Genomic DNA, 7,413 nt, shown 5'->3' with positions numbered 1-7,413 from the left:
GGAGGGTGAGGGAGGGTCTGTGTCAGTCTGGGACTGGGGAGCGAGAGATAGGGTATGGGTCAGTCTGGGACAGGGGAGCGTGAGGGGGGTCTGGGTCAGTCTGGGACAGGGGAGGGTGAGGGGGAGTCTGCGTCAGTCTGGGACAGGGGAGGGGGATGTCTGGGCCAGTCTGGAACAGGGGAGTGTGAAGCGGGGTCTGGGTCAGGGGAGGGTGAAGGGTCTGGGTCAGTCTGGGACAGGGGAGGGTGAGGGGGTTCTGGCTCAGTCTGGGACAGGAGAGGGTGAGGGCGTCTGGCTCAGTCTGGGACAGGGGAGTGTGAGGGGGGTGGCCTGAGTCAGTCTGGGACAGGGGAGGGTGAGGGGGGTCCTGAGTCAGTCTGGGACAGGGGAGGGTGAGGGGGGGGTTCTGAGTCAGTCTGGGACAGGGGAGGGTGAGGGGGGGGCAGTCTGGTACAGGGGGTGTCAGGTGTTCTGGGTCAGTCTGGGACAGGGAGGGTGAGGGGGTGTCTGGGTCCGTCTGGGACAGGGGAGGGTGAGGGGCGTCTGGGACAGGGGAGGGTGATGGGGGGGGGTCAGTGTGGGACAGGGGAGGGTGAGGGGGTCTGGCTCAGTATGGGGCAGGGGCGGGTGAGGCGGGTGGCCCGGGTCAGTCTGGGACAGGGTAGGGTGAGGGGATGTCTGGGTCAGGGAAGGGTGAGGGGCATCTGAGTCAGTCTACGACAGGGGAGGGTGAGGGGGTGGGGGTCAGTCTGGAAGAGGGGAGGGTGAGGGGGTCTGGGTCAGGGAAGGGTGAGGGTGGTCTGGGTCAGTCTGGCATAGGGGAGGGTGAGGGCATCTGGCTCAGTCTGGGACAGGGGAGGGTGAGGTGGGTGACCTGGGTCAGGGGAGGGTAAGTGGGGTGGTGTCAGTCTGGAACAGGGGAGGGTGAGGTGGGGGCAGTCTGGGACAGGGGAGGGTGAGGGGGGGTCTGGGTCAGTCAGGGGCAGGGGTGGGTGAGGGGGTTCTGGGTCAATCTGGGACAGGGGAGGGTGGGGGGATTCTGGGTCATTCTGGGACAGGGGAGGGGGAGGGGGTCTGGGTCAGTCTGGGACAGGGGAGGGTGAGGGGGGTCTGGGTCAGTCTGGGACAGGGGAGGGTGAGGGGGTGGGGGTCAGTCTGGGAGAGGGGAGGGTGAGGGGGTCTGGGTCAGTCTGGGACAGGGGAGTGAGAGGCGGGGTCTGGGTCAGTCTGGGACAGGGGAGGGGGAGGGGGGTCTGGGTTAGGGGAGGGTGAGAGGGTCTGGGTCAGTCTGGGACAGTGGGGGGGGCGGGATCTGGATCAGTCTGGGACAGGGGAGCGTGAGGGGGGTCTGGATCAGTCTGGGACAGGGGAGGGTGAGAGGCGTGGCCTGGGTCAGTCTGGAACAGGGGAGGGTGAGGGGGTCTGGGTCAGTCTGGGACAGGGGAGGGTGAGTGGGTCTGGGTCAGTCTGGGACAGTGGAGGGTGAGGGGGGGCAGTCTGGGAGAGGGGGGGACAGGTGTTATGGGTCAGTCTGGGACAGGGGAGGGTGAGGGGGTGTCTTGGTCCATCTGGGACAGGGGAGGAAGAGGGGCGTCTGAGTCAGTCTGGGACAGGGGAGGGTGATGGACGGCGGGGTCAGTGTGGAGCAGGGGAGGGTGAGGGGCGTCTGGATCAGTCTGGGACAGGGGAGGGTGAGGGGGTGGGGGGTCAGTCTGGGACAGGTGAGGGTGAGGGGGTCTGGGTCAGTCTGGGACGGTGGGTGAGGCGGGTGGTCTGGGTCAGTCTGGGACAGGGGAGGGAGAGGCGGGGTCTGGGCCAGGCTGGGACAGGGGAGGTGGAGGGGGCTCTGGGTCAGAGGAGGGTGAGGGGGTCTGGGTCAGTCTGGGACAGTGGAGGGCGGGGGGGTCTGGCTCAGTGGAGCGTGAGGGGGGTGTCGGGGTCAGGGAAGGGTGAGGGTGGTCTGGGTCAGTCTGGCACAGGGGAGGGTGAGGGGGCTGGCCTGGGTCAGTCTGGGACAGGGGAGGGTGAGGGGGGGGTGTCAGTCTGGAACAGGGGAGGGTGAGGGGGGTGCAGTCTGGGACAGGGGGGGACAGGGGAGGGTGAGGGGGGGGTCTGGGTCAATCTGGGACAGGGGTGGGTGAGGGGGTTCTGGGTAAGTCTTGGACAGGGGAGAGTGAGGGGGGTTGGGTCAGTCTGGGACAGGGGAGGGTGAGGTGGGGGGGATCTCGGTCAGTCTGGGACAGGGGAGGGGTCTGGGTAAGTCTGGGATAGGGCATGTTGAAGGGATGTCTGGGTCAGTCTGAGACATGGGAGGCTGAGGGGGGGTCTGGGTCAGTCTGGGACAGGGGAAGGTGAGGCGGGTGGTCTGGGTCAGTCTGGGACAGGGGAGGGAGAGCAGGGGGGTCTGGGTCAGCCTGGGACAGGGGAGGGTGAGGGGGGGGGGGTCAGTCTAGAACAGGGGAGGGTGATGGGGGAGCAGACTGGGACAGAGGGGTACAGGGGAGGGTGAGTGGGGTTGGGTCAATCTGGGACAGGGGAGGGTGAGGGTGGTCTGGGTCAGTCTGGGACAGGGGAGGGTGAGGGGATCTGTGTCAGTCTGGAACAGGGGAGGGTGAGGGGGTCAGCATCAGTCTGGGACAGGGGAGGGTGAGGGGGTCTGGGTCAGGGGAGGGTGAGTGGGTCTGGGTCAGTCTGGGACAGGGGAGGGTGAGGCGGGGGGAAGTCTGGGAGAGGGGGGGACAGGTGTTATGGGTCAGTCTGGGACAGGGGAGGGTGACGGGGTGTCTGGGTCCGTCTGGGACAGGGGAGGATGAGGGGCATCTGGTTCAGTCTGGGACAGGGGAGGGTGATGGGCGGGGGGGTCAGTGTGGGGCAGGGGAGGGTGAGGGGCGTCTGGATCAGTCTGGGACAGGGGAGGGTGAGGGGGTGGGGGGTCAGTCTGGGACAGGGGAGGGTGAGGGGGTCTGGTCAGTCTGGGACAGGGTGGGTGAGGCGGGTGGTCTGGGTCAGTCTGGGACAGGGGAGGGAGAGGCGGGGTCTGGGTCAGGCTGGGACAGGGGGAAGGTGGGGGGGGGGTGTCTGGGACAGGGGAGGTCTGGGTCAGGGAAGGGTGAGGGGGGTCTCGATCAGTCTGGGACAGGGGAGGGTGAGGGGGTGGGGGGTCTGTCTGGGACAGGGGAGGGTGAGGGGGGTCTGGTTCAGTCTGGGACAGGGGAGGGTGAGGGGGGCTTCTGGGTCAGTCTGGGACAGGGGAGGGTGAGGGGGTGGGGGCGTCTCGGTCAGTCTGGTACAGTGAAGGGTGAGGGGGGGGCTCTGGGTCAGTCGGGGACAGGGCAGGGTGAGAGGGGTGGTTTGAGTTAGTCTGGGACAGGGGAGGGGGAGGGGGGTCTGGGTCAGTCTGGGACAGGGGAGGGTAAGGGGGGGTGTCTGTCTGGGACAGGGGTGGGGATGCGGTGTCTGGGTCAGTCTGGGACAGGGGAGGCTGAGGGGGAAGTTTGGGTCAGTCTGGGACAGGGGAGGGTGAGGTAGGGTCTGGGTCAGTCTGGGACGGGGGAAGTTGAGGGGGTTCTGGGTCAGTCTGGGACAGGGGAGGGTGAGGGGGTTCTGGGTGAGTCTGGGACAGGGGAGGGTGAAAGGGGTCTGGGTCAGTCTGGGACAGGGGAGGGTGAGTGGGGACTGTGTCAGTCTGGGACAGGGGAGGGTGAGGGGGGGTGGGTCAGTCTGGAACAGGGGAGGGTGAGGGTGGGTCTGGGTCAGTCTGGGATAGGGGAGGGTGGGGGGGTCAGTCTGGGACAGGGGCGGGTGAGGGGGTGGGGAGTCAGTCTGGGACAGGGGAGGGTGAGGGGGGGTCTAGCTCAGTCTGGGACAGGGGAGAGGGAGGTGGGTCTGGGTCAGTCTGGGACAGGGGAGGGTGAGGGGGGGATCTGGGTCAGTCTGTGACAGGGGAGGGTGAGGTAGGGTCTGGGAGAGTCTGGGACAGGGGAGGGTAAGGGGGGGTCTGGGACAGGGGAGGGTGAGGGGGGTCTGGGTCAGTCTGGGACAGGGGAGAGTGAAGGGGTCTGGGTCAGTCTGTGACAGGAGAGGGGGGGGTCTGGGTCAGTCTGGGACAGGGGAGGGTGAGGGGGTCTGGGTCAGTCTGCGACAGGAGAGGGGGGGTCTGGGTCAGTCTGGGACAGGGGATGGTGAGGGGGATCTGCGTCAGTCTGGGAAAGGGGATGGGCGGTCTGGGTCAGTCTTGGACAGGGGAGGGTGAGGGGGGTCTGGGTCAGTCTGGGACAGGGGAGGGTGAGGTCGGGTCTGGGTCAGTCTTGGACAGGGGAGGGTGAGGTAGGGTCTGGGTCAGGGGAGGGTGAGGGGGGGTCTGGGTCAGTTTCGGACAGGGGAGGGTGAGGGGGGGTCTGCGTCAGTGTGGGATAGGGGAGGGGGGTTCTGGGTCAGGGGAGGGTGAGGGGGGTCTGTGTCAGTCTGGGACAGGGGAGTGTGAGGGTGGTCTGGTTCAGTCTGGGACAGGGGAGGGTGAGGGGGGTCTGGGTCAGTCTGGGACAGGAGAGTGTGAGGGGGGGGGCTGGGTCAGGGAAGGGTGAGGGGGTGGGGGGTCAGTCTGGGACAGGGGAGTGTGAGGGGGTGGTCTGGGTCAGTCTGGGACAGAGGAGGGTGAGGGGGGGTCTGGGTCCGTCTGGGACAGGGGAGGGTGAGTGGGTGATCTGGGTCAGTCTGGGACAGGGGAGGGTGAGGGGTGTCTGGGGAAGTCTGGGACAGGGGAGGGTGAGGGGTGTCTGGGGAAGTCTGGGACAGGGGAGTTTGATGGGACGCTGGCGTGTCTGGGGAGTAGAGGGATCGGTTTCTCTGTGTGGAAACCCAATGTCCCAGGTCTGACGGCCAAAACCCTGGAGTCTGCAGGGAAGGTGCAGAGGGATCACTCCCCCATCTGGAGACTCAATGTCCAGGTCTGTCGGCCAAAGCTGGAGGATCTGGGGGCAGAGGGATCGACCCCACTATGTGATGAACCAGTGTCCCAGTGTCTGTGGGCCAAAGTTCTGGGGTCTGGGGGCTTCTCCAAGGAAAAGCATAATAAAGATAAACAGAGCCAGTGTGGCTGTATGAAAGGTAAATCATGTTTGACAAATTTGCTGGAGTTCTTTTGAGTATATAATGAGCAGGGTGTATAAGGGGGAACAAGTGGATGTGGTGTATTTGGATTTCCAGAAGGCATTCAATAAAGTGCCACATAACAGATTACTGCACAAGTTAAGAGCTTAAGTGGTCATGTGTAATATATTAGCATGGATAGAGGGTGGGCTAACTAACAGACAACAGAGTCGGGACAAATGGATCATTTTCCGGTTGTCAATGGCAACTGGGAGGTTGCTGCAGGGATCGGTGCTGGATCTCAACTATTTACAATCTATATTGATGCCTTGGATGAAGGGACAGAGTGTGATGTAGCCAAGTTTTCTGATGATACAAAGATGAGTGGGAAAGCAAGTTGTGAGGAGGACACAAAGAATCTGGAAAGGGATGTAGACAAGCTGAGTGTGCAAACATTTGGAAGATGGAGTATAATATGGGAAAGTGTGAGGTTATCCATTTTGGCAGGAAAAATAAAAATAAAATCTATTATTTAAAAGGAGAAATATTACAAAATGCTGAAGTTCAGAGTAACCTGGATGTCCTTGTGCATAAAACACAAAAAGTTAATATGCAGGTACAGCAATAATTATGAAGGCAAAATAAATGTTGGCCTTTATTGAAAGTGGGATGGACTATAAAAGCAGAGAAGTCCTGCTACAACTGTACAGGGTATTTATGAGACCACAACTCAAGTACTGCATCCAATTTTGATCTTATTTAAGGAGGGATATACTTGCATTGGAGACAGTACAGAGAAGCTTCACTAGTTTGATTCCTGAGATGGAGGAGTTGACATGAAGAAAGGTTGAGCAGGTTGGGCCGATACTCATTGGAGTTTAGAATAATAAGAGATGATCTTATTGAAACATATGATACTGAGGGTGCTCGACAAGTTAGATGCAGAGAGGATGTTTCCACTCGTAGGGAATCTAGACCTGGGGGCACAGTTTAGGAATAAGCGGTTGCCGATTCAGAACTGAGATGAGGAGAAATTTCTTCTCTCAGAATAAGTCCTTGGAATTCTCTACCCCAGGGAGCTGTGAAGGCTGGGTCATTGAATATATTTAAGGTGGAGGTAGCCAGATTTTTGTACGATAATGGAGTGAAGAGTTATGGGGAGCGGGCAGGAAAGTGGAGCTATGCTCATGATCAGATCAGCCATGATCTTATTAAATGGCAAAACAGGTTCGAGTGGCCAATAGCCTATTCCTACTCCTATTTCTTATGTTTTTTTTTAAAAAGGTGAATTATGGATGCAAACACAATCAGCATTATTTTTTACCTCACCCTTTTCCCATTGAATAATTTGTCAAATATGCAGAATTTTTAACTCTAGCCCAGTTCTCGGGGGAATCAATATGAGCAGAAAGAAAGCCCAACTGTCAGAATAGGCACGATTCAGTCTGGGACAGCAGCAGAATCCAAAACCTGCAATCACTTGTGAACTCGCTGGTGTGTCAGCAGGTTGGATGAATGAGTGAATCCCTTCCCACACACGGAGCAGGTGAACGGCCTCTCCCCAGTGTGAACTCGCTGGTGGTCCAACAGATGGGATGACACAGTGAATCCCTTCCCACACTCAGAGCAGGTGAATAGCCTCTCCCCAGTGTGAACTCGCTGGTGTAGCAGCAGGTGGGATGAGGTAATAAATCCCTTCCCACACTCAGAGCAGGTGAACGGCCTCTCCCCAGTGTGAACTCGCTGGTGGTCCAACAGACGGGATGACACAGTGAATCCCTTCCCACACTCAGAGCAGGTGAATAGCCTCTCCCCAGTGTGAACTCACTGGTGATTCAGCAGGTTCGATGACCGACTGAATCCCTTCCCACACTCAGAGCAGGTGAATGGCCTCTCCCCAGTGTGACTGCGCCGATGAACTTCCAGCTCAGAGGAGGAATTGAAGCCCTTCCCACAGTCCCCACATTCCACCAGTTTCTCCTCCACTGAAGTTGCTGACACTGGCTGGGTTCAATTCCGCACTCTCTGGTTCCCCTCTCTATTATCCACTGAAGGTGCCGACTCTGCCTGGGTTCAGTTAACATAAGAACTAGGAGCAGGAGTCAGCCATGTGGCCCCTCGAGTCTGCTCCACCATTCAATAAGATCATGGCTAATCTCATGGACTCAGCTTCACTTCCCTGCCAGCTCCCCATAACCCTTTATTCCCTTATCGCTCAAAAATCTGTCTATCTCTGCCTTAAATTATATTCAATGACCCAGCCTCCATACCACTCTGTGGCAGAGAATTCCATAGATTTACAACACTCAGAAGAAATTTCTCCTC

The 7,413-nt window shown here is 59.6% G+C and overlaps 1 pseudogene; it reads right to left on the bottom strand.

Annotated features, from left to right (window-relative positions):
• Positions 1 to 6,510: 6,510 nt before the first annotated feature.
• Positions 6,511 to 7,413, bottom strand: part of LOC139280927 (zinc finger protein 229-like) — a 58,772-nt pseudogene continuing 57,869 nt past the window's right edge.

Source organism: Pristiophorus japonicus, chromosome 15 (assembly GCF_044704955.1).
Source record: "Pristiophorus japonicus isolate sPriJap1 chromosome 15, sPriJap1.hap1, whole genome shotgun sequence".
NCBI classification, from domain to species: domain Eukaryota; kingdom Metazoa; phylum Chordata; class Chondrichthyes; family Pristiophoridae; genus Pristiophorus; species Pristiophorus japonicus.
This window is presented reverse-complemented; position numbering and strand designations above follow the sequence as displayed.